The sequence below is a fragment of the Protopterus annectens genome, chromosome 3.part0, assembly GCF_019279795.1.
Source record: "Protopterus annectens isolate FY-2018-M chromosome 3.part0, PAN1.0, whole genome shotgun sequence".
Lineage (NCBI taxonomy): Eukaryota > Metazoa > Chordata > Ceratodontiformes > Protopteridae > Protopterus > Protopterus annectens.
Window position 1 is genome coordinate 1,419,927,690 of NC_056731.1, and position 22,912 is coordinate 1,419,950,601.

At 40.4% G+C, this 22,912-nt stretch overlaps 1 protein-coding gene across 1 annotated transcript in view; it reads left to right on the forward strand.

Annotated features, from left to right (window-relative positions):
* Positions 1 to 22,912, forward strand: part of NSMAF (neutral sphingomyelinase activation associated factor) — a 2,091,028-nt gene that overhangs the window by 2,066,409 nt on the left and 1,707 nt on the right. The gene's annotated exons all lie outside the window — the stretch shown is intronic.

Sequence of the window (22,912 nt, forward strand, 5' to 3'; positions counted from 1 at the left end):
TCTTTCTTGCCTCAGCCGATGTCAGAAAAAGTGAATAACTGTTTAACTTGTGGGAAACAAATACCTCATAAAGATTTCCACTCTTACTGCTTACCTTGTTTAGGCCCAGACCACGACGTAGCAGCTTGTCTAGCCTGTGCTTCTTTTAACCGACGGACGCTTAGACGCCGGTCGGAGTTTGCAGAACAGTTTTTCGGCTCTGATTTTGCTTATATCATGCCGTCGGATCCTCCGACTTCACAAATAACCAAAAAACGCAGGGAAAAGGACCGACACTCGCGGTCCGCGGTTTCGGCCGAAACCGCGGTTAAGCCAACCACGAGTGTCTCTGTTTCGGCTGAAACCGAGCAAGCGGTTCTTTCCCCAGCCGAAAACATGCCTTCTACCGAGGCCTCTTCTAACCTGGTGGAATCGGCTTCGGAAATCCAACCTGCAGTTGCGATTTCTCAGGAATTATCAGACACTATCCCCTTGGATATTTCAACCCCTGCACGTGGAGCTGCTAGGCCTCCTGCAGCCATGTCTATTAAGGCCTTTGCCAGGGCTAAAGCTTCAAAAACGGTGCCTGTTAAGCCCCCCTCTCACAGGCCCAGCACCAGTTCCCATATGCTTTCTTTGGCTGAGGATCTCATTTCTTTAATTCGTGGATCCCAGCCTCATCCAGACAGGACCTCTCGTCCACCTCCAGAGAAGAGGCCTAGAGCAGAGCCCCCAGAGCCAGTATCCACAGATGATTCCTCTGATGACTCAGAACATACAGACCCTCCTGAGGCTCCTTATTCTCCTTACGAAGACTCTGATGCTGAAGAGTCCATTCCTTCAGCCTCTCCACCTGAGGAATTTTCCTTTGGGGAAACCTTGCATGCTATGAGGGAACAATTTCAGTGGCAGGGCCAAGATTTCTCAGACTCCAGAAAAAGGCTTAGAACCTTTCTACATTTGCCACAGCATAGGCCTTTAGCTATACCTCCAGTTCTTTCTGTTGTAGATGATGCATTTAATGATGCTTGCACTGCTCCTGATTCATTACCGCCGGCCCCTGCTAAGCCTGATAGGTTCTACAGGGTCCCGGACACTCATCACCATTTATACAAGGCCCCTTTTGCAGATCCAGAGACTATCTCCCAGGGCCCTAAAGCTGTAGCAACTGCATCTACTAAAAACCCCCTCCCCTCTGAAAGGGAATCCAGGTCCTTAGAGCGATTGGGTAAAAAAGTTTACACCTCTGCTACTTTGTCAGCTAGGGCTTTGAACTTCCAATTTCATATGATTCAATATCAAGAGTTTATGCCAGACCAGTTAACTAAAAAGCTGTCCTCTGAAGAATCTTTAGATAAGAAATATGTTCAGGAAATGGTACATAACATACAGCAGGTTAGTAACCATTCTTTAAAATGTGGCTATGATGCACTGGAGGCTTCCTTTAGATCAGCCATGACTGGCACAGTTATCAGGAGACATGCATGGTTGAAAGAGCAGGCATTACCAGACCATGTCAAATCAAAGCTTTTAGATGCTCCCATGGACAAAGTCAATTTATTTGGTTCCCCTGCACAGCAAGTACTAAAAAAGATGGAAGAGAAGGCGAAATCTGTTTCAAACAGTGAAAGATTTCTTACAGGTTCAACCTCCAAGGTTTAGCAGGAACTGGCCCTCCAAGAATTGGTCCTTTCCGGACTCCTCTAAGACACAGAGAGGCAGGAATAGGCGTTCAAGAGGCAGAAACCAATCCAGGGGTGCCTACAGGGGACGCCAGTGGCAAGGTAACAACCGGCGAGGCACAAACGCAGCCACCACCACTACAACAACACAATCACAGTGACTTGGCTGTGGCACCGCCTACCAGGGAACAACTGGAAGCACCCTTAGGCAGAAAGCTAACATTATTTTCAAAGAACTGGCATTGCATCACAAGGGAAAAATGGATTTTGCAAACTATAGACCAAGGTTACAGGTTCCATTTCCATACTCTACCAGCAAAGAGAGGAATGCCAAACCTACCACCTACTCAAAGGGCAGAAGCTCTAAAGCAAATATCTCAATTGTTAAGAATGAGAGCTGTGGAAAAGGTACCATCTATGGAACAAGGAAAGGGATTTTACTCCAGACTCTTCCTGGTACCAAGAAAAGAGAGCAAATGGAGGCCTATTCTCGACCTGTCCGCTTTAAACACATTCCTCATTGTTCCAGAATTCAAAATGCTGACCCTACAGCAGCTCCTTCCCATGCTGGGCAAGGAGTCTTGGCTGGTAACTCTAGATCTCAAGGAGGCATACCTGCACGTCCCCATACGACCAAATTGCAGAAGATACCTCAGATTTCTTGCAGGATCAGAGCATTATCAATTCTCAGCATTGCCCTTTGGCTTATCTACTGCCCAGAGTGTTCACGAAATGCCTGGCATCAGTAATTGCTCATTGCAGACTTCAGGGAATCCAAATTTACCCCTACCTGGACGACTGCCTGATACAAGCGGACAACAAAAGCAAGCTAACAGAAGACTTACAAAGAGTCATTTACCTGCTGCAAGCCCTGGGATATACAGTCAATATAAAAAAGTCAAGGCTGATTCCATCCCAAAGAATAACCTTTCTGGGTGCAGAGCTGGACGCATCAAAACAAATGGCATTCCTAACTGCAGAAAAGAAAGAGCAACTACCTCTCTACTTCTTGGCATTAACAAAGCAGAACCATCTAACTGCAAGGAAAGTACTGCAAGCCCTAGGCTTCATGGCATCCTGCATAATTCTGGTCCCTCATGCCAGGCTGCATATGAGAAAGCTACAGTGGTACCTAAAGAATTTGTGGTCTCAACACAAGCACAGCCTAGAAACCAAAATTCCAATAATCCCATGCCTGAAGCAAGAGTTCCTATGGTGGGCTCAGGCCTGTCAATCAAACACAGGATTGCCCTTCTGCAACAGTCAACCAAGCCAAACTATCACGACAGATGCATCAGACCTCGGTTGGGGGGCACACATGCTGGACAAGTGCATACAAGGCTTATGGACTCAACACCAGCTGCGCCTGCACATAAATCTAAAGGAAATGCTGGCAGTAAAATTGGCAATCCAGTCATTCAGACCATTTCTCCAAGAAGGTCAGTTGATGATAAGGACAGACAACACCATCGTTATGTGGTACATCAACAAACAGGGAGGCACACATTCATACCCTCTATGCCGGCTGGCACTGGACCTATGGGATGTGGCTCTGAGCTACAACATTCAGTTACAAGCAATTTTTGTACCGGGAAAACAAAACATTCTAGCAGACATACTAAGCAGAACTACCACGGATGCCCACAAATGGATGCTGCATCCGGACATCTTCAAAGCCATCACAAGAGAATGGGGATTACCACAAATAGACTTATTTGCATCCCCACTCAATCACCAGCTAAAGAGATTCTGCACAAGGACGTACCACCCACTTGCTTGGAAGGTGGACTCCCTATCTTTCAGTTGGAAGAACCTGACAGCATACGCATTCCCACCACTTCCTTTGATGCACAAGGTGCTTTTGAAGATCAAAGAGGAACGTCCAAGGATCATTCTGATAGCTCCAGACTGGCCAAGGCAACATTGGTACCCATTGCTGAGGAGCATGTCTCGGGAACAAATATGGGCACTACCTCTGATCCCATTGCTGTTAACACAGAACAGCTACAACATCCTGCATCCAAACCTGAAAACTCTGCAGCTAACTGCCTGGAACATTACATAAGAACAATTAACCCAAATTTATCCCAAAGGGTTAAAGACATAATTCTTGAGGCTCGTAGACCTTCAACAAGAAAGAATTATGCAGCAAAATGGAAAAGATATCTCATTTGGAGTACTGCAAAGGGAGAAAATGTGGCACTGGTAAACATAGCCAACATCCTGGAGTACTTGGCAGAGCTCTTCCATACAGGCCTGTCCTATTCTTCCATCAAGATACATGCATCAGCCATTTCAGCAGAATACAGCTTGGATCCTCCTGTCTTCTCACATCCTCTGCTCAGGCAGTTTCTGAGAGGAATTAAAAATGTAAAACCTCCCAGGAAACCACCATTGCCAGCATGGGACTTGAAGTTTGTGCTAGAAAAATTGACACTTCCCCCTTTCGAACCAGCAACAACAGCAGAATTACAATACTTATCCTGGAAGACTGCTTTCCTGCTGGCAATCACCTCAGCAAGAAGGGTCTCTGAACTACAGGCATTAATGGCAGTGCAACCCTTCCTGATCTTCCATCAAGATAGAGTGTCCATGAGAACAAATCCTACATTTATGCCTAAGGTGGTATCCAGAGTGTCTTTAAATCAGGCTATCCACCTACCTACATTCTTCCCCAACCCTCAGAACAGGGGAGAAAGACTGTTGCATACCTTGGATGTACATAGACAATTACGCTACTACCTGGACAAGACCAAGTCCAATAGAAAAACTGACCAGCTTCTGGTAGCATATGCAACAGGAAAGGAAGGAAAACCAATTTCAAAACAGACAATCTCCAAATGGATAGGAAACTGCATTAGATTTTGTTACTCCTACCATGGAAAGAAAACTCCAAAGAATATCAGGCCTCACTCCACAAAGGCTACAGCCACTACCACAGCTTTCTTACGAGGAGTGGCTACCAAGGACATTATAGAGGCTGCTACTTGGACCTCCATGCATACATTTGCCAAGCATTACAATTTACCCTTATACTCTAGATCCCGAGCAGGTTTTGCCACTGCTGTTTTGCAAGGGATCCTAACTACACCATAATCTCTCCTTTTTTCCTCCTCCCCTAGTTTAGCTATGGTATTCTACCCATTTGTAAGGACTGCAGATGCATCCTTGAAGGACATAGTACAGTTTTGTACCTACCATAAATGTAGATGTCCGATAGGAATGCATCTGCAGTCAGGATTACCCACCCACCTTCCCCTCTGTGGTACTCCTAGGGTATTTGCCTTCCTTCAGCTAGCTTGGGGGGGATCTATTATGGTGTATTTGTTTGTATATATGTACATACATGCTTATTTTATGTGTTTGCTCTCTACTATTTGGAAACATTGGCATTTATCCAAATTTAGCCATCCAAGAGGGCACCTGGCATCTGGGGCAAGAAACACTGAGGAAAATGGCGTCGGCTGATGCCTTTATACCCGAATAACTGTAGCTATGACGTCGGGTGAAGCGCGACACCAGCCGAAGCCAGACCCAGACTTTGGAATCCGGCCGACCGAAGGGCTGCCTGACGACAGGACTACCCATTTGTAAGGACTGCAGATGCATTCCTATCGGACATCTACTTTTATGGTAGGTACAAAACTGTACTTTTTCCCAGCTGGGAGAGCTATAAAGATAAGACAAAACCAATAAGCACTTAGTACAGGCTGTGGCATGCTTCTTAGCATGGATGACCTTTCTTTTAGGTTAACACAAGTCTGTGAGTGTGGCTGTCAGTTTGGGACTTTTGTTCCTAGTAGGAGGGTAAAACTTCAATATTTGAAGGTGTACATGGTTTTGTGTGTTAATATTAAGTTAGGTTTTAGGGGGCATTGGGGAGTGTTTGTTTTTTGTTTGAGGGCTTTCAGTAAAGTAAAAAATAAAGTAGTGTAAGATGTGACATAGGCTCAAATGTATATGAAAATAAACAACTGTATAAAAGTTCAACCTGCTAAACAATGTATTCGTGTAACACAAAACCTGGAACTATACATTTAACAATAATAACAATAAACTTACTCAACTGCATGCCCTCTTACAGGTGCATGCATTTGATATCCTTTGCCTTACAGAAACTTGGTTGAAACCCTCTACTCATGACCTAGAAATAACCCCACCTGGATATAACATCCTAAGATGTGACTGTACCACCAAGAAGGGTGGAGGTGTAGCTATCTTATACAAATCTGAACTTCTAATTTCATGCTTTAATGTGTTACTCCCCTCTAATACCAATGCAGAAACCCTTTCCATTGAACTCCAACTTAATAAATCTAAATCTGTTTATATAATCTGCACCTATATCCCTCCAGGAAATAATATTAACACTCTTGAAAAGATTCTTAATGGCCTTTCCACCCTACTACCTCAAGAAACTATTGTACTAGGTGATTTTAACATTGACTGGACTACTTGTAACTCTCCTAATCCTAACTCCCACATAAATCTTTATGGCTTCACTCAAATAATAAACACCCCCACAAGAATCCACAAACCTAGTAATAAAGAAGCTACTCTTGACTGGATACTTATAAATAGTCATCCTGAAACCTATACTGCAGGAACACTTCCAGATTACCTTAGTGACCATGTACTTACCTATATAACAAAACAAAAGGCTCACACACCTATTAATAACACATTTATAACCTATCGTTCCAAAAAACACTTTAAAGCAGAGAGCTTTCAGAATGAACTAAAGGCCTGTAACTGGTCACCTCTGAAACAACTCTATCTAGATGAAGCAGTTTCTTACTTTAATGCCAAGTTCCTACAAATCCTTGATCTCCATGCCCCCCTTCGCTCTTCCCGAGTTAGGACTAAAACAGCCCCATGGCTCACAAAACAAACAAAGGACAAAATACTCCTACGGAACAAAATATGGGCCAGATGGAGAGCCACTAAGAGCTCTGCTGACCACCTATATTTTAAACAGCTAAGAAATGCAACCAAGAATGACATTGTCTTAGACAAGAAAAACTACTATCTCCACCTTCAACAATCACACTCAAATAACCCTAAAAAGTTTTGGTCAGGCATTAATAAACTTCTCCATCCAGGACATACCATAACTCCAGCCCCATCTTCAGTTCCCCATAATAACCCTTTGCAAATAGCAGATGCCTTTAATAATTACTTCACAGAAACTATAGAAACTCTTGCAAACACAATATCTCCGATTTCCCCCAGCACTTTACAAAACACTGACAGTTCAGTGCCTCCCTTCCATATACATCCTGTGCCAACATCCTTTATCTGCAAACTCCTTCAAAAACCTCAAAGCTTGCACCCCTTCTGCCGACCACCTACCAGCAGAATACCTTCAAATAGCTTCCAAAGTCATAGCATATCCCATATCCATCCTTATAAACCGAACAATCATAGAAGGTAACATCCCATCCATATGGAAAGTCTCCCATATAATCCCCTTACATAAAGGAGGCAAATCCACTGATATCTCCAACTTCCAACCAATTGCATTATGGAAAAATGTATTCATCATCAACTACTCCAACATCTGCTCCACAATAACTTACTTGCCAACTGTCAGCACGGCTTTAGGCCCTTTCATAGTACAACTACCGCCCTTCTATCTTTTGCTGACTGCATTAACAAGAATCGAAATAATAATTCTCTATCTTCAGCACTATTCATTGACCTATCAAAAGCCTTTGATATGGTTAATCATGACTTACTAATCAATGTCCTAAAAGCCCAATCTCTTGACCCACAAGCAATACTCTGGTTTACATCCTATCTAAATAATAGACAACAAGCAGTGCTCTGGGACAATAATCTCTCCACACCCCTCCCTGTAAACATTGGAGTCCCTCAAGGCTCTATCCTTGACCCTCTTCTATTTTCCATCTTTATTAATGATCTAAGTACTGCTGTTCCTCAAGCCACATGCATACAATACGCTGATGATTCTACCTTAATCTGTACTGCTAAGTCATCTATCTCTCTTCAGACCCTTACTCAAGCAGTTTTTAACACCGTTGAAAATTGGTTCACCCATCACTACCTCCTCCTTAACCCTAAAAAAACAAAATTATTACTCTTTGCCCCCACTCAAAAGTCACCTGAGTTCCACTTCACAATTATCTCTAACAATGGAACTACTATTTCCCCTGACACTACTACTCGTCTACTGGGTATAACCTTAGATAATAACCTCAGCTTTGACGAATATATCAACAATACTATACAGACTGTCAATAAAAAACTAGGCTCTCTGTACAGAATCAAATCCTTCCTCACACCACTAGCTAAAACCTCCATTTCCCAAACTCACCTAACTTCTACTCTATTCTATGCTTCCTCCATATACATCAATCTATCAAAACACAATCTAAGCAAGCTTGAAACCAGCTATAATAACATAGCTAGATTTGTTACTGCCACCCCTTTCAGAACCCACCACTGTCACAACCTTAAACAACTTGGATGGTCAGAACTACAAAACCATCTACTGTATAAGCAACTGCTTATCTCACATAATATTCTTCATCACCCAAACAATACCCCAATCCTCTCCAACCTGATCTCCCCATATAGAAATCTTGCAACACTTCGCTCAGCAAATAAGCTATTAATCTCCAATATTAAATCAAACAATAAAGCTGGTGACTCACTTTTTACTAACATTGTGGGTAAAATCTGGAACAATCTTCCTAGTACACTCACGTCACTCTCATCCACACCACTCTTCAAGAAACATCTCAAAGAACATCTGAAATTTCATTGGCTTTGTCCCTGTTCTAAACCAGACTAAACCCTACCTCTTCCCCCTTAATGCTCTTTTTTCTATACCCCTTCCTTCCAACCTTTGTCCCCTCTACAGCTTTAATCAATAGAATCTAACCTTATTCTAGCCCTTGTGATTCTTACCTTCTTCTGCTCTCTCTCTTTCTCTTTCTCAGACCTGCTAATCATTATTTTCAGAATACTGAATGTCCTTGTACTCAACTGTATTTTAAACCTTGCACAGCCTGCGAGCTATTATTCACAGAAACAATTTTTGATTCTCTTAAATCTTTTTTAATTTCTTTGTATTTGAATTTAGTCATTTTTTAACTATTGTAATCTTTTTTTGTAATTTACTAATGCTTGGAGCTTATCTCCCTGGGCCTCTACTGAAAATGGACATGTATCCAGCTAGACTAGCCCAGCCAACAAATGTAAAATAAATAAATAAATAAGTAAAATAAATAAACAATAAACGTGTTATACATATAAAATGTAGGAATAATAACTTTTTAATACAGTGATGCTTTCTTTAAATGTAAATGGCCTCACAGATAAATACAAACAAGAAAGAGTAGTGAACTATATTAAAAAATGTAGAGTGCAAATAGCTATGTTACAGGAGACACAGAAAGAACTGAGCATGTTAATTTGATAAAGAAAGGTTTTCAGGATGGTTATTCAGTGTCATACCTGGGACAAAGGAAAAGAGGAATACTTATATTAATTGCAAAAGGAGCTCCAAAAGTGATAGAAGAAGACATAAAAGATAATAGCATATTTGTAATGCCAAGGGGCTAATGGCAAGGGAGGAGGATTATACTGGCATGTATTTACATTCCACCTAAAAGTGCTATAATGGAGTTTAAGAAAATTCTGGGAGAAATAATTAGTTTTCAGCAAGGAATACTACTTATAGATGGTGTCTGGAATTTGATTTTCAACAGTGAAGATGTGTCGGGGGGCCCAGAAGGGAAAATATAACAAAGGAGGGTAGATTTTTGAAGAAATTTATGAAAATATTTGGCATGGAAGATGTGAATTCAGTAACATGAGTTTGGAGTGAATTTACTTATTATTCCCCAAAATATAAAAACTGGGCTAGGCTAGACAGAATTTACATTTCACAGAAATGTGCATTTAATTGAAGGTCTTGATACCCACCCAATATTTATTTCAGATCATGTGCCAATAATAGCTAAAATAAAAACACAGGGTAATGAAATAAAAATGAGACATTGGCACTTTCCTACCTATCTGTTGAAAAGAGAGGAATTTAAGGAATGGGTAGTGGAGATTATTCAGGCGTTGTTAGAGAGGATAGACATTTCTTCTGAAAATATAGCTAGGGGGTGGGATAAAATTAAAGTGGAGTTTAAAAATAGGGTGGAAATAAAAGAACGGGAGCTATGGTTAAGAAGTAACAAGACTTATTTAGAGGGACTGGCAAATGTTAAAGTATTGCAAATAGGGGGAATCTCACAGAACAAGAAGAGGATCAGCTGCAGAATGATAGGTAGAAAATAAGGGATTATCGCGGTAATATGCATAAGCTTAGAAAGATTGCTGTTAAGCAACTGTTTTCTTTTTTATAACACTAGAGCACAAAAACATTTAGCACAATGACTCGGGCAACAGAAATTAGAAGGGGCTGTCACCAAACGTAGGGAGCCTATACCATAGAAGGTAACAAGAGATCCTGTAGAGGTATTATAAATATTTTGGAAATTGTATGAGTCTCTCTAAAGAAGAGAAATATGAAAATCAAGAAAAGATACAGATGGAAATTGTAGATCAGAGTGTATGTGCTGTGTCTTTAAGAAGCATATTAAGGACTGAGCGTGCACATATAATTACCGGGCACATGCTATTCCCAGTGCCATTTTGAGAGTACAGCCAGAGAGTATGTATGTATGATTGCAGTAGTACGTTTGTATACAAGTTAATTAAGTTAAAGTCAGTAAACGTCTATCGTCTTGCATTTGTATATAATAAAGCTGCTTGAACAGAACCCACAAATTCTATTGTGTTCAAGGTAGGAGAGCGACATGGTATCAGAACAGGGAATCCAGAGAATGATATTCGGAGCCATGAGGTGCAGAGATGACAGTGAAGGTAAATTAAAAGAAACGAGCATGATAAAGAGCCAAAAAAGAATCAAAGGTAATGAGAATTTGTACAAACTGCTTATTTTATAAAAAAGATAAACTGGAGCATTACAAGGGCAAAAACCACATTATTAAACAAGCGGGAGGCATGAAAGGTTTATTAACTAAGGGAAATGTTTAAAATTAAGATATTTGACAAACCGAGTTTGTTTAAAGCATAACGGGCATGTTTAGAGTAAAACGAGCACAAGAAAAGTACAGTGGGTATGAAAAGAGATTAAACAAGCAAAACAAATATTGTTTGTGTCTTTTGGCTTTTCCCGGTTAGGGGTCACCACAGCAGAACTCTGGTCCGCTAATGATTGGTAGTTGATTTTTACGTACCGAGTTACCAGCTCTGACGCGCAACCTTCAACGAAGGTACGCCCATTCACGCATGTCTCCACGCAGAAGACGCTCTAGCTGAGAATCGAACCGGACAGCGTCTTACTGTGAGGCGACAACGTTACCGCAGCACCACCACCGTGGGAGCAAAACAAATATAATAAGGGTAAAAAAAGGGCACTTTAAGTGTAAATAAAGCAAGACGACCATATGTTTTTTGGCAAAGTGCTGTGTTTTGGCATAACTACGACTTCGTATTGTATCCCGGGCATATTCGAAGTATCTCAAAGATTGTAAAAGCGCTTACAGTGTGTACTTATTACTATGCATGTTTTCCAAAGAGTTTATATATATATATATGCAAAGTGTTTCATGAAATATAGTCAAAGTATAGCCATTTCAAAAAGTTTATTGTGCTGGGTGTGTGTATTCGCAAAGTGCCACCTTTACAGAGTGTTTCTTGCACTGTAAATAATTGCCTAGCGAGGTACCGCCATTTTGGGGAAATTTCAGTGTGGTGTGTACAGTATATTCGTAAACTGCAATTACTTCGAAATGTTACTGACTCTGAGCTCCACTTGCCCAGTTCATTTGCATCGTGCACTTGTTTGATATGCTACTTACACTGATAAGAGGTGATTTCTTGCAGTACAGTAATTTCAAGAGTATTGCAGTGCCTGAGAAACTTATTTTGCAAAGTTCAGTTATACAAAAGCTTATTGGGCAAAGGTACAAGTATTGGCATAAATTTCTGGCATATGTGTATACATTTGTTCTTATTTGCAAAACCCTTCACTGGTGTGTGTTAATATGGCAGATGGATTTTGAAAGTCCTTACCACTTGTGTTTGATCAGAATATTACAGGGAACTGGAGAATATTTGAGCAAGAGTACAATATTTTTATACAAGTGGCTTATTCAGATAAAGATGCACGCACCAAGGCATTCATTTTGCTAAACTTGGCTGGGTCAGAGGCCATAAAAAGAGAGCATTCATTTGTGTATGCACCAGCAGTATATGAGGAAGAAGGTGAAAATCATGATATTGTTGTACGGGCTGAATCAAGGGAGGACCCTGAGTGTTTGAAGTGTATGTTCAGAGAAATGTGTAACCCTCTGACAAATGTTACATTAGAGAGTCATTTGTTTTACATGAGAGATCAGAAACCAGGAGAAACTTTTGCAGCTTATATAACTGACCTGAGAAACGAAGCCAAAATGTGTCAGTTTGGTGACTTTAAAGGAGAGTTAATAAAGGACAGGCTCGTGTGTGGCATTAATAGTGCTGCTGTTTTGCTTCATGACAGTGATTTAATATTGAGTAAAGCCATTGAAATTAGTCAAATCCATAAAGTGACAGAAAAACACACAAGTATGCTTGTAAGTGACAAGAGCACGGTTTCAGCAGGCTCCAGAGCAAATGTAAATAGCATGCAACACGTCGTAAACAGAAGTGGGCCTAAGCACATAGTAGCCACTGCCTCAGCTGGTTCTCCAGGGAAACAACATAGCTGTCCAGCAAGTTCTAAGACTAGTTCAGTTAAGGGAACATGCTCAGTACAGTACAAGTGTGAATTGGCAAAACCCAAATCCAGCCTTATTGTTAACTGTCACAGTTGTGGTGCCAGTCATGAATCTGAAAGAGAGCAATGCTTAACATTTGGTCAGCAATGTCACAAGTGTAAAAAATGGAACCACTTTCAAATGTTTTGCGAATCAAATAAACCTCATGCATTGGTAAAGAAAAGCCACACAAAAAGCAAGTTGATCAAGTAGACTGCAATTCTGCTTTTTATGTAGATGGTGTATCAGTAATTGGTGAGAGAGTTGATGCTATGAATTTATTGGCAAAGAGCAAAGTGTTTTGTGTTGTCCAGATCAATGGTAAATCCACAGAGCTTAAAGTAGATACTGGTTCAAAGTGTAATGTTATATCAGCAGACACATTTGCTAAAGTGAGAATTAATAAACAACTCAATGTGGCCAATAGTGCAAAACTTATTGCTTATGGAGGTGAAGAAATTCAAACCAAAGGCTCAGAGATGAATTCATGTTATTTGGCCAAGAACTGTTACAGCATGTTATTCTATGTAGTTCGAAGACCAGTACAGTCTTTACTGGGTCTCAAAGACAGTTTGAGAATGAATCTTTCTTTTACCAAAGAAGTTCCAGTTATTCTGAAGCCATTTTCTCGGAGTATGCTGATGTTTTCGATGACAAGTTGGGCAAACTTCCAGTTGTGTATTCCATGAAGTTAAACTCAGAGGTCACTCCAGTAGTCAGGTCAGCAAGAAGAGTTTTGATAGCTATGCAGGATAAAGTTGAGGCTAAGTTGGATAAAATGGTACAGCAAGGTGTAATTTGCCTAGTTACAGAACCAACTGAATGGGTGTCTATGGTAGCAGCTCACACAAAATCAGAATATGTATTGACCCAACAGATTTGAACAAAGCATTGAAGAGACCGTATCATCCAATGCGTACAGTCGAAGACATTGCAGCTCTAATACCGAATGCCCCAGTTTTTTCTGTCATGGATGCAAAAAGTTCATTTTGGCAAGTGATCCTTGATCACAAATCCTCATTACTAACCACTTTTTTACCCCGTTTAGCAGATACAGATTCCTAAGGATGCCATTTGGAATAAATTCTGCAAGTGAAATCTTCCAGCATGCAATGGAGCAAATTTTTTTCATGTTATCCTTGTGCCATAATAGTAAATGATTTATTGGTTGGAGGCAATGGTGAAGCAGAGCATGACAGAAACCTAAAGAGAGTTCTAGACCGAGCGCATGAAGTAAATTTAAAGCTCAATCCTCTGAAGTGCAAATTCAGACTACCACAAGTTACATATATAGGCCATTTATTTACCAATACTGGCTTGAGACCAGACTCGACCAAACAAGCAGCTATTCTTGAGATGTCAGCACCAGATAATATTCAAGCTCTACAGCATTTCCTAGGCATGGACAACTATTTAAGCAAGTTTAGACCAGACTTCAGTGAGTTGACTGCACCTTTAAGAGAGCTGATGCGCAAAAATGTTACATGGTCATGGTTAGAAGAGCACCAAAAGGCATTTGAAGACTTTAAGCAGAAAATGCCATCCCACCTACATTAAGATACTATGATGTGAATAAACCAGTCACTCTTTCCCGTGATGCTTCAAAATTTGGTCTTGGCACAGTTATTTTTCAAGAGGGCATACCAGTAGCCTATGCATCTAGAACACTTACCCAAACTGAAATGCAATACGCTCAAATTGAGAAAGAACCTCTGGCAATAGTATTTCATGTTCCACGTTTCATGATTATATCTATGGTCTAGCTATTCAGATTGAAACTGACCACCAACCTCTAGTTACTATTCTAAAGAAGCCTATGCATTCAGCTCCAGCGAGATTACAAAGAATGATGCTCAAACTGCAAGAGTACAACTTCAAAAATTGTCTGTACAAAAGGCAAAATACTCTATCTGGCTGATACTTTATCCAGATCACCCAGAAATATGACAGAACAGCTTGACACAGAGAATTTTGACTTTTACGTGATGGCAGTGTGTAATTTTTCTACCTCTAGGCTTGATGAGCTAAGAGATCACACAGAGTGATCCAATTTTGCAAAAGCTCAATCACTACATTAATGTTGAATGGCTGTCAAAGCAATCTAGTGTACCACCTGAAGTGCAAACCTATTTTCCTTACAGAGATGAAATGTTAATGGAAGATGGCATTATTTTCAAAGGTCCTAATATTGTTGCTCCTGCTTCCTTACAACAAGAATATATCTAGATTTTGCATCGTGGTCACCCAGGTTCTGTATCCACTAAGAGAAGAGTGAGAGAATTAGTATTTTGGCCTTCATTACTGAAAGACATTGATAAAGTACTTTCTTCTTGTTCAGTATGCAATAGTACTAGACCGCATTTGCAAAGGCAACCACTTCAGCCAAGTCCAGTTCCTTGAGCTACCTTGGTCAACAATAGCCACTAATATCTTTGAGTGGGACAATCAACATTACTTAGTATTGGTAGACTCTTATTCGAATTGGTTTGAGATTGACTTACTACCTAACCTAACATCCACTACTGTATTACTAAGTTGAAACGTCATTTCTCAGTCCATGGTAGTCCACACAAAGTTATTTCTGAAAATAGTACTCCATTTACTAGTCAGTTGTTTCAGAAATTTGCAGGAGAATGGGACTTTGTACATGTTACTAGCAGTCCTGTATCCACAGTCAGATGGGCTAGCCAAACAAGTGCAAAGCAATTACTTGAAAGGTCAAAGCGTGACAATACCTATTTTTTTTTTTTAATTTATTTAAACTCAGAAACATACCCTGTGATGATATACTTGGCTCACCTGCTCAAAGACTTCTATCCAGGCAAACCAGAATGACGCTGCCTATTTGTTCCAGTTTATTGAGGCCTAAAGCTAAGAACAACAGAACTGTCAAGGCTCAATTATTCAAGAAGCATTCTATCCAGAAGTCCAGTTATAATAAATCGAGCAGATTTCTTCATCCATTGAGGGAAGGAGAGATAGTGAGGATACAAATGGCGAAAGGTTTTGACCATATTGGTCAAGTTACAGGCATATGTGCCGAGCCAATATCCTACCTTGTAGAATCTGAGGGTATGGAGCACAGGAGAAATTGCAGGCATCTTCTTCCTGTACCAGAATCATCATCTCAGCATTGTTCCTGTGATGTAGACTGTAGATCTCAATCTCAGAGCGAACCAGACATTGTTCCATCCCAGAGTGTGTTTCAACCTCTGCTTCCATTCCTGAGGATATTCTGAGTACTTCCAAGGTTGAGACAGCTCCAGTTGATAAACCTAATTCCCAGTTTTATGTCACACGATATGGTCAAAATATCCAGGCCCTATATGAAATGCACAGCAACATGGATATAACTGTATATATGGACCTAGTCTTGTATAATTGCATGACAAAGAACTACTTGTAATATCTGCATACCAAATAGATTCATAACGTTGCATTAGCTATTTTAAAAGGGGGAGACTGGAGATCAGAGTGTATGTGCTGTGTCTTTAACAAACATATCAAAGACTGAGCATGCACATATACATACTGGGCATGTGCTATTCCCAGTGCCATTTTGAGAATGCAGCCAGAGAGTAAGCATGCATGATGGCAGTAGTTAGTTTTTATACAAGTTACTTAAGTTAAAGTTGGTAAACTTCTGTCGTGATGTGTTTGTATATAATAAGGCTGCTTGAACAGAACCCATGAAGACTCTTCTATTGTGTCCAAAGTAGGAGACTGACAGAAATGTGTATGGAAGAATTAAATATGCTAAGGTTAGTGGTAGATGAGGCTCAATTACTGACAGGATAGCAGGAGATGAGATAAAAATTGTGATGTATAACCAATCTACAGGAACGTCCCCAGGAATAGATGGTATTCCTGTGGAAGTTTGGAAGCTAGGAGGAAAAAAACTGATAAAGATCTGAAAGGTTTTGTTTAACAGTGTCTTATGAGGGGAAGTACCACCATAATACTTAAAGGGGATCAGGATCCATCTTCATGCAGTCCCATTTCAATACTAAATCAGGATTATAAAGTGTTCATTTTTATAATGGCTAAAAGAATGGCAAAAGTAATGCCAAAGCTGATAGATATATATCAGTGTGGCTTTGGGGAGGGGAGGCAAACATTTGACATTAACAGCACATTGAGGATCCAAAGGAAAGCAGAATGTTAGAAAATACCATTGTTTTTGGTGGGCCTTGATGCAGAAAAAGCATTTGACAGAGAAAGCTGGGACTTTGAGCAGGGCAATGGAAGTATTTGCATTTCCTGAAAAAAATATAAGGTTTAATAGGAGAATATATGAGGGATTGGAGGTGAAAATGAAAGTGGGTGGGGGTCCTCTCTGATAATTTCTGCCTGAGCAGAGGAACCAGGCAGGTGTGTCCTCTTTCCCCTTTATTATTTGCATTCTATTTAGAAGCACTGGCAAAGCAAATAAGGGACTTGGAAATTCAAGGATATAATTGGTATGGTAGTCAAGAAAAGCTGGCTTTATTTGAAGATGATATTATTTTGTACCTGACAAAACCAGAAAAAGACATTACAGTGTTATGGAACATTTTGAGACAGTTTCAGATCTTTTCGGGATACAAAATTAATGAAGCTAAAACAAAGGCAATAGTGGTAAATTATGTACCCAAAGATGAACTGGTTCAGGAATACCCATATTTATGGGGACATGATAAAAAGAAATGTTTGAATATGGATTAAAAATGATTCTAGTGTGGGAAGAGACTAAACAAAAGATAATACAAAAATTGAGAAAATGTAAGCTTTGTTATATGGATATGGATAGTAAGATAAAAGTAGTTAAAATGTTTTTAGTCCCTTTAGTCTTATACACAGGTCAGGCATATATTTTATCAACCAGAGGAGAAATTGTGTGTAGCGATTAATAAAGAGTTGAAGGACTTTGTCTGGGAGGAGAAGACAACAAGAGTCAAGTGGGATAAGCTGATTCTTCCAGTAGAACAGGGCAGCAAGACCTAATTTGAAGGGGTATTTCAGAGCTACACAGTTAAGACTCCTATACATAACACAAGCAGAAAACTATAATTCAGAGTGGAAAGGGATGATGATGAAATGAGGGATTTTGGATGCCAGCCTTTAAGGAGAATAACAATAATCATGCAGAATATTATATTCATAAAGTAGGAGAAAGTATTCTAAGAACTAAACCAACATGAGAATTGAGAAAGCGGATTCTGCTGATAGGGATGACTGCAATTAGTGATACAGACAATAGGTAGACAACTGGCAAAGGAACCAAGGTATTGTGAGCAAATAACTAGAGAGGAAAAGATAATAGAATGGGAAGACACCGAGAATTTATTTGGACTGCCAGTTAGAGATTGCCTTCCCTATCAGGGTTTGATATCAGAATATAGGCAGAGAGGAAGAAATAGGGGGATCCTAAATGAAAGACCAGCACTAGAAGAGTTTTTAACAGAATCTAGAACAGAAGCTGCCATTAAAAAGGAAAAATTAGTAGACCTTATAAGATATTGCACGATAACTATAAGAATTAATCAGAAGAGGTTAGAAAAGATTGGGAAGAGATTGGATAAGCAATTCACAAAGAAACAATGGGAGGATATATGTATGTCTCCCAAATATACAATGACATCTATAAGATTTAGAATTTTTGCCTGGAAATGTTTACATAAATATTTTTATACCCCAAGTAGACTCCAGAAAATTTTTCCTCAGGCAGACAGTAAATGTTGGAGGTGCGAAGGGGAAGAAAGAGTTAATTGGGAACATATTTTCTGGGAGTGCTGTGAGTTGGCAGACTTTAAGGATTCCCTGTGGGATGCACTGCTGGAGATGCTGGGTGTGCAGATTGGTCTGACGAGGGAGATGATTTTTCTGAGCTATGATATAGAATCAGAATTGCCTAGGCATAGTAAGGTCTTTCTGTGTCTAATAATGGTGGCTGCCAAAAAAGGAATTACTAGAAAATGGAAATCAAACTCTAAACCAATTATACTGGATGCAGCAAATACAGTAACAGATATAAAACAACTAGAATTGTGATCTTTAGAGAAGGGTAGGAGCAAATTATATAAGAAAAAATGGGAATTGTGAGAACAATACATACAAGAGAGGAATGAGGTCTTAAATGAGCTACATAATGTTTGAGTGAGAAAGACTGGGTAGATTATAAGTGGTCTCTATAATGTTTATAACTGGGAGTGTGTCGGTATGGTTTGTGATATAAAATGCTTGCGACTAGGATTGTGTTGGTGTGGTTTGTTTTCATTTATATAGATGTATGATTGCCTATGTAGTACGTAATGGCTTAATAAAGATGTTTCTTGGTTAAAAAAGGCAGGAATTGAATAATTTATGTAATATTACTTGGGTTATATGATATATAGCAATATATATATGAAGTATAATGTTTATGTGAATATAGTTTGATTACTTTTATATGAATTTAAATTTGTCTATGTCACAAGTGATAATTCAATAAAGGTGTTTGGGGGAAACAAACAGGTCTTCCCTTCTCCCATCAGGCCCTAACCCAATCTCACATCACATACACATCAGATTTAGCTCGGGGAGAAGTTTCCAGAGGGTTAAGAGTGTAAGGTCTATGGAATCCTTCAAAGTGACCAAAGCAGATCAACTTAAAGGAAATGTGAATCCCTAAAAGAACCAAGATGCTATCCTCCAAAAAAAGGAAGCCAATCGGGTGGTCCCCTGCCATAAACAAACTCTGCAACAGAAGAAAGAAACTGTTGCAAAAATGAGTAAAATCCTATGACTGGAGGAACTCCCTGGTCAGCCTCAGTAAGAAGCTTAGATCCCTCATAAAATCCTCCAAAGCTAGTTAGGAAAACAAAATCGCCACTGACTCTAAAGACAACCACAAAGCATTCTATAGCTATGTCAAGAATCTCAATGGCAACACTCAGATCTGCTCTGAGTTGCAGCACAATGGCACTAAATATACAGATCCAACTGATATTGTCAACATCCTGGCAGATAGGTTCAGTGCTAACTTTACCCCCCCCCCCCATCCCCTAAAGGGCTCATCTCTATACCAGAAGAACGCAAAGTTCCTGTAATCATGACTGCACAGGTGAAAAACACACTCTCCAAAGCCAAGAACACAGCATCCATGGGACCTGACAACATCCCAGGCTGCGTTCTACATGAACTACAGAACAAACTGGGAACCCCACCTAAGTACCATGTTCTGTCATAGCCTCACCTCAGGTTATGTGCCCACTGAATGGTGAACAGCGACGGTTATCCCACTCCACAAAGGGGGAGCCACCACGGACCCCGGAAACTACTGCCCCATTAGCCTGACGGGCCTGTTCTGCAAGGCTATGGAACGTGTCATCATGGAACTTATAAACAGTGACATTGGTAATCTCCAAACTCTGGACTCCACCCAGTTCGGGTTTGTAAAAGGCAGATTGTGTCTCCTAAACCTGATAGACTTCTTTGAAGCAGTCACCAAAGCTGTAGATGAGGGTAAGGTGGTTCACACAGCCTATCTAGATCTTGCCAAGGCTTTCGACACCATCCCCCACTCTGGAATTATAGATAAACTCACTAAACTAGGTATAAATCCCTATGTCGCAAGATGGGTTGCCAACTGGCTCACTGACAGAACCCACACTGTGAAAGTAGCAGACTCCAAATCTGACTTCAGACCAGTGACAATTGGAGTACCACAGGGTTCAGTCCTGGGTCCTCTCCTGTTTGGTATCTACTTCTCTGAAGTACACGCTAACAAAAAATGTCTTTGGCTAATGAAGTTCACAGATGACTGCAAACTAGGAGCCATAATCAAAACTCCAAAAGATGTGGACATCATACAAAAGGGCCTCACTGAGACAGATGCCTAGTGTCAAAGCCATGGCCTCAAGCACAATGCCAAAAAGTGCATTGTCATCCCTTTTGGTAAAAACTCTGTACCCATGAACTACCACATAGGTGGTAGTCTACTTAACACCGAAAGTGTGATGAGACCTTGGGACACAGGTGGACAGTAGTCTCTCCTTTGATAATCACATCACCACAGTAGTCAGGAAGTCCTTTTATGTGGCACACCTCATCACAAAATGTTTCTCATCCAGGAAAAGAGGTCATTGTTCCCCTCTACTCGCCCCTTTTGGTATGTACCTCACAAGACATCTATAACGGCTGGAAATGCCGCAGAAATACCTCACAGAGAGGATTACCTACCGGCCTCAAACAGATGCCCTACGCAGACCATCTAAAAAAACTGCAGCTTTACTCCGTCGCATATCACCTACTCAGAGGCAATCTCTGCCTAACACACAAAGCTATGTCAAACCCAGAGCTTTTGGACATGCTCCACTTAAAGAAATCCCAATCCCTCTTAGCTACACGCTCTAGTGACCTAAAGCCTGGTCACCACAATCAACAGAACATGCTGGAGGGATAGATTCCTTTCCCAGAGACTTCCCATACTCTGGAACAAACTACCTGTCTATATCAAACAAAGCTCCTCATTAGCACTCTTCAAGAAAAATCTTGATGATTGGATGGGAGATAGGAAATTCACCCCAGGGATCACTTCTGTGGCTCTGCTCGACAGTGTCACAGGAAAATAATTGTATTGGGTGGCGAAAGCCAGGGTACCTTTTGGCTAGGCTTATATAGGCCCTAGGGCCAATAGCCTAGTACCTACCTGTGTTGGATGTGATCCATGCCTTGAAGTCTCTCCATTATGTTTGGACTCCAGGACCTCTTCAAGTGATTTCGGACAATACTACAGTCATGTAGCATATACACAAGCAGGGAGGTACAAGGTTGTGTGGTGCTGGCTTTGGGAGTTAACTCTTCAGCATTCCTTAACCCTCTAGCACCTTATATTCCATCAGAACAAAATGTAATGGCAAACAAGCTGAGCAGGATAAGGACAGTCCTTTGTGAATGCACATTGAATTAGGGGATCTTCCAGGAATTGATCCTGTTGTGGGAAACATCTCCAATGATCACTTTGCCTCCTTTCAAAGCAGACAACTAAACCAGTTTTGTTCCAGGGCTTTTTGCAAGCAATCCTAGATTCATTTTCATTCTCTTGGAAAATAATTCCTTTATGCTTTTCCACCCTTTCCACTGATATCCGGGATAATTATGAAGATTCAAAAGGATACCCCAAAAATCATTGTTGTGACCACTTTTTGGCCCAGGCAACATTGGTTCTTCCTTGTTATGGAACTGGCCAAGGGCAGCTACCACAACCATCCTCACAGACTGGATCTACTCACAACAGACAGGGAGAGTGTGATATATCACAATATCAGTCAACTTCAGCTGACTGCCTGGATGATTCAATTCTAATGTCTATTTAAGTACTTATTTCATGAAAACCTGCTGCAGGTACTAAAGGATGCAAGAAAGCCTTCTACTAAAAAGTCTTATATTGATAACTGGAAGCGATTTTCTAGTTGATGCCTAACCAATTACCAGGGGCTCATCAAGGATTTTGTACTACAGGTGCTCAAATGTTTCTGTGAGTCACTTTCCATTGGTGGTTCATCTTGCAGCTATTTCAGCATATTTGCCCATGGATCCTCCTCTTTCTTTACTGTTTGTTGTGAAACAGTTTATGAAAGGAGTTTTATTTTATACTTGAGACCTCCTCATAAACAGGTTGCTCCTCCTTGAGATCTCCACTATGTGCCGGAGATACTGATGATCACCTTTTGAGCTGTGACCATTAAGCTGATTTAAGGTTCTTAACTAGGGAACACTGTACTCATCATTGCTGTGACATTGGCAAGAACAGTATCTGGGCTGCTAGCTCATCTCAGTTTCCATAAACATAGGGTCTCTTTAAGAACAAACCCCTCATTCATGCCCAAAGTCTTTTCAGAGTTAACTTTGAATAAAACCATCAGTCTCCCAGTTTTCTACCCAGAACCTAAAAAACAGGGAACATGTATTCTAAATAACCTAGATGTACATACACAGCTCAGGAACTATCTTGACAGAACTAGGTCCTTTAGAAAAGCTGATAAGCTGTTTATTTCTTATCAAGGGGTAGAAAAGGGATACACTGTGTCTGAATAGGTAGCTTCCAGATGGTTGTTCTTAGGTATTTTTTTTTCTTCTCTGTGTCCATGTTTAGCTTTGCTAGGACCGTTCTCCATTGGCTCTTCCATCCATATTCTTCATCCTTTGGTTTGATAGTCAACCTGTATAGTCTAAAGGCCACTGCAGCAGTGGAAATGCTGGACATAGTACATTTGTGTAAGCTGCACATACCCATAGATTATTCACTGCTGCAGTAGCTGTACCCACCCTCCATCCCCCCTACTCTTTTGTATAACTGTAGTTGGGATATAAAGTAGGATTGTATTTGTTTCTGCTTTATGTGTGTTATTGTTATGAATGGTTGTTTGATTCAGGAATTTTAGGCTG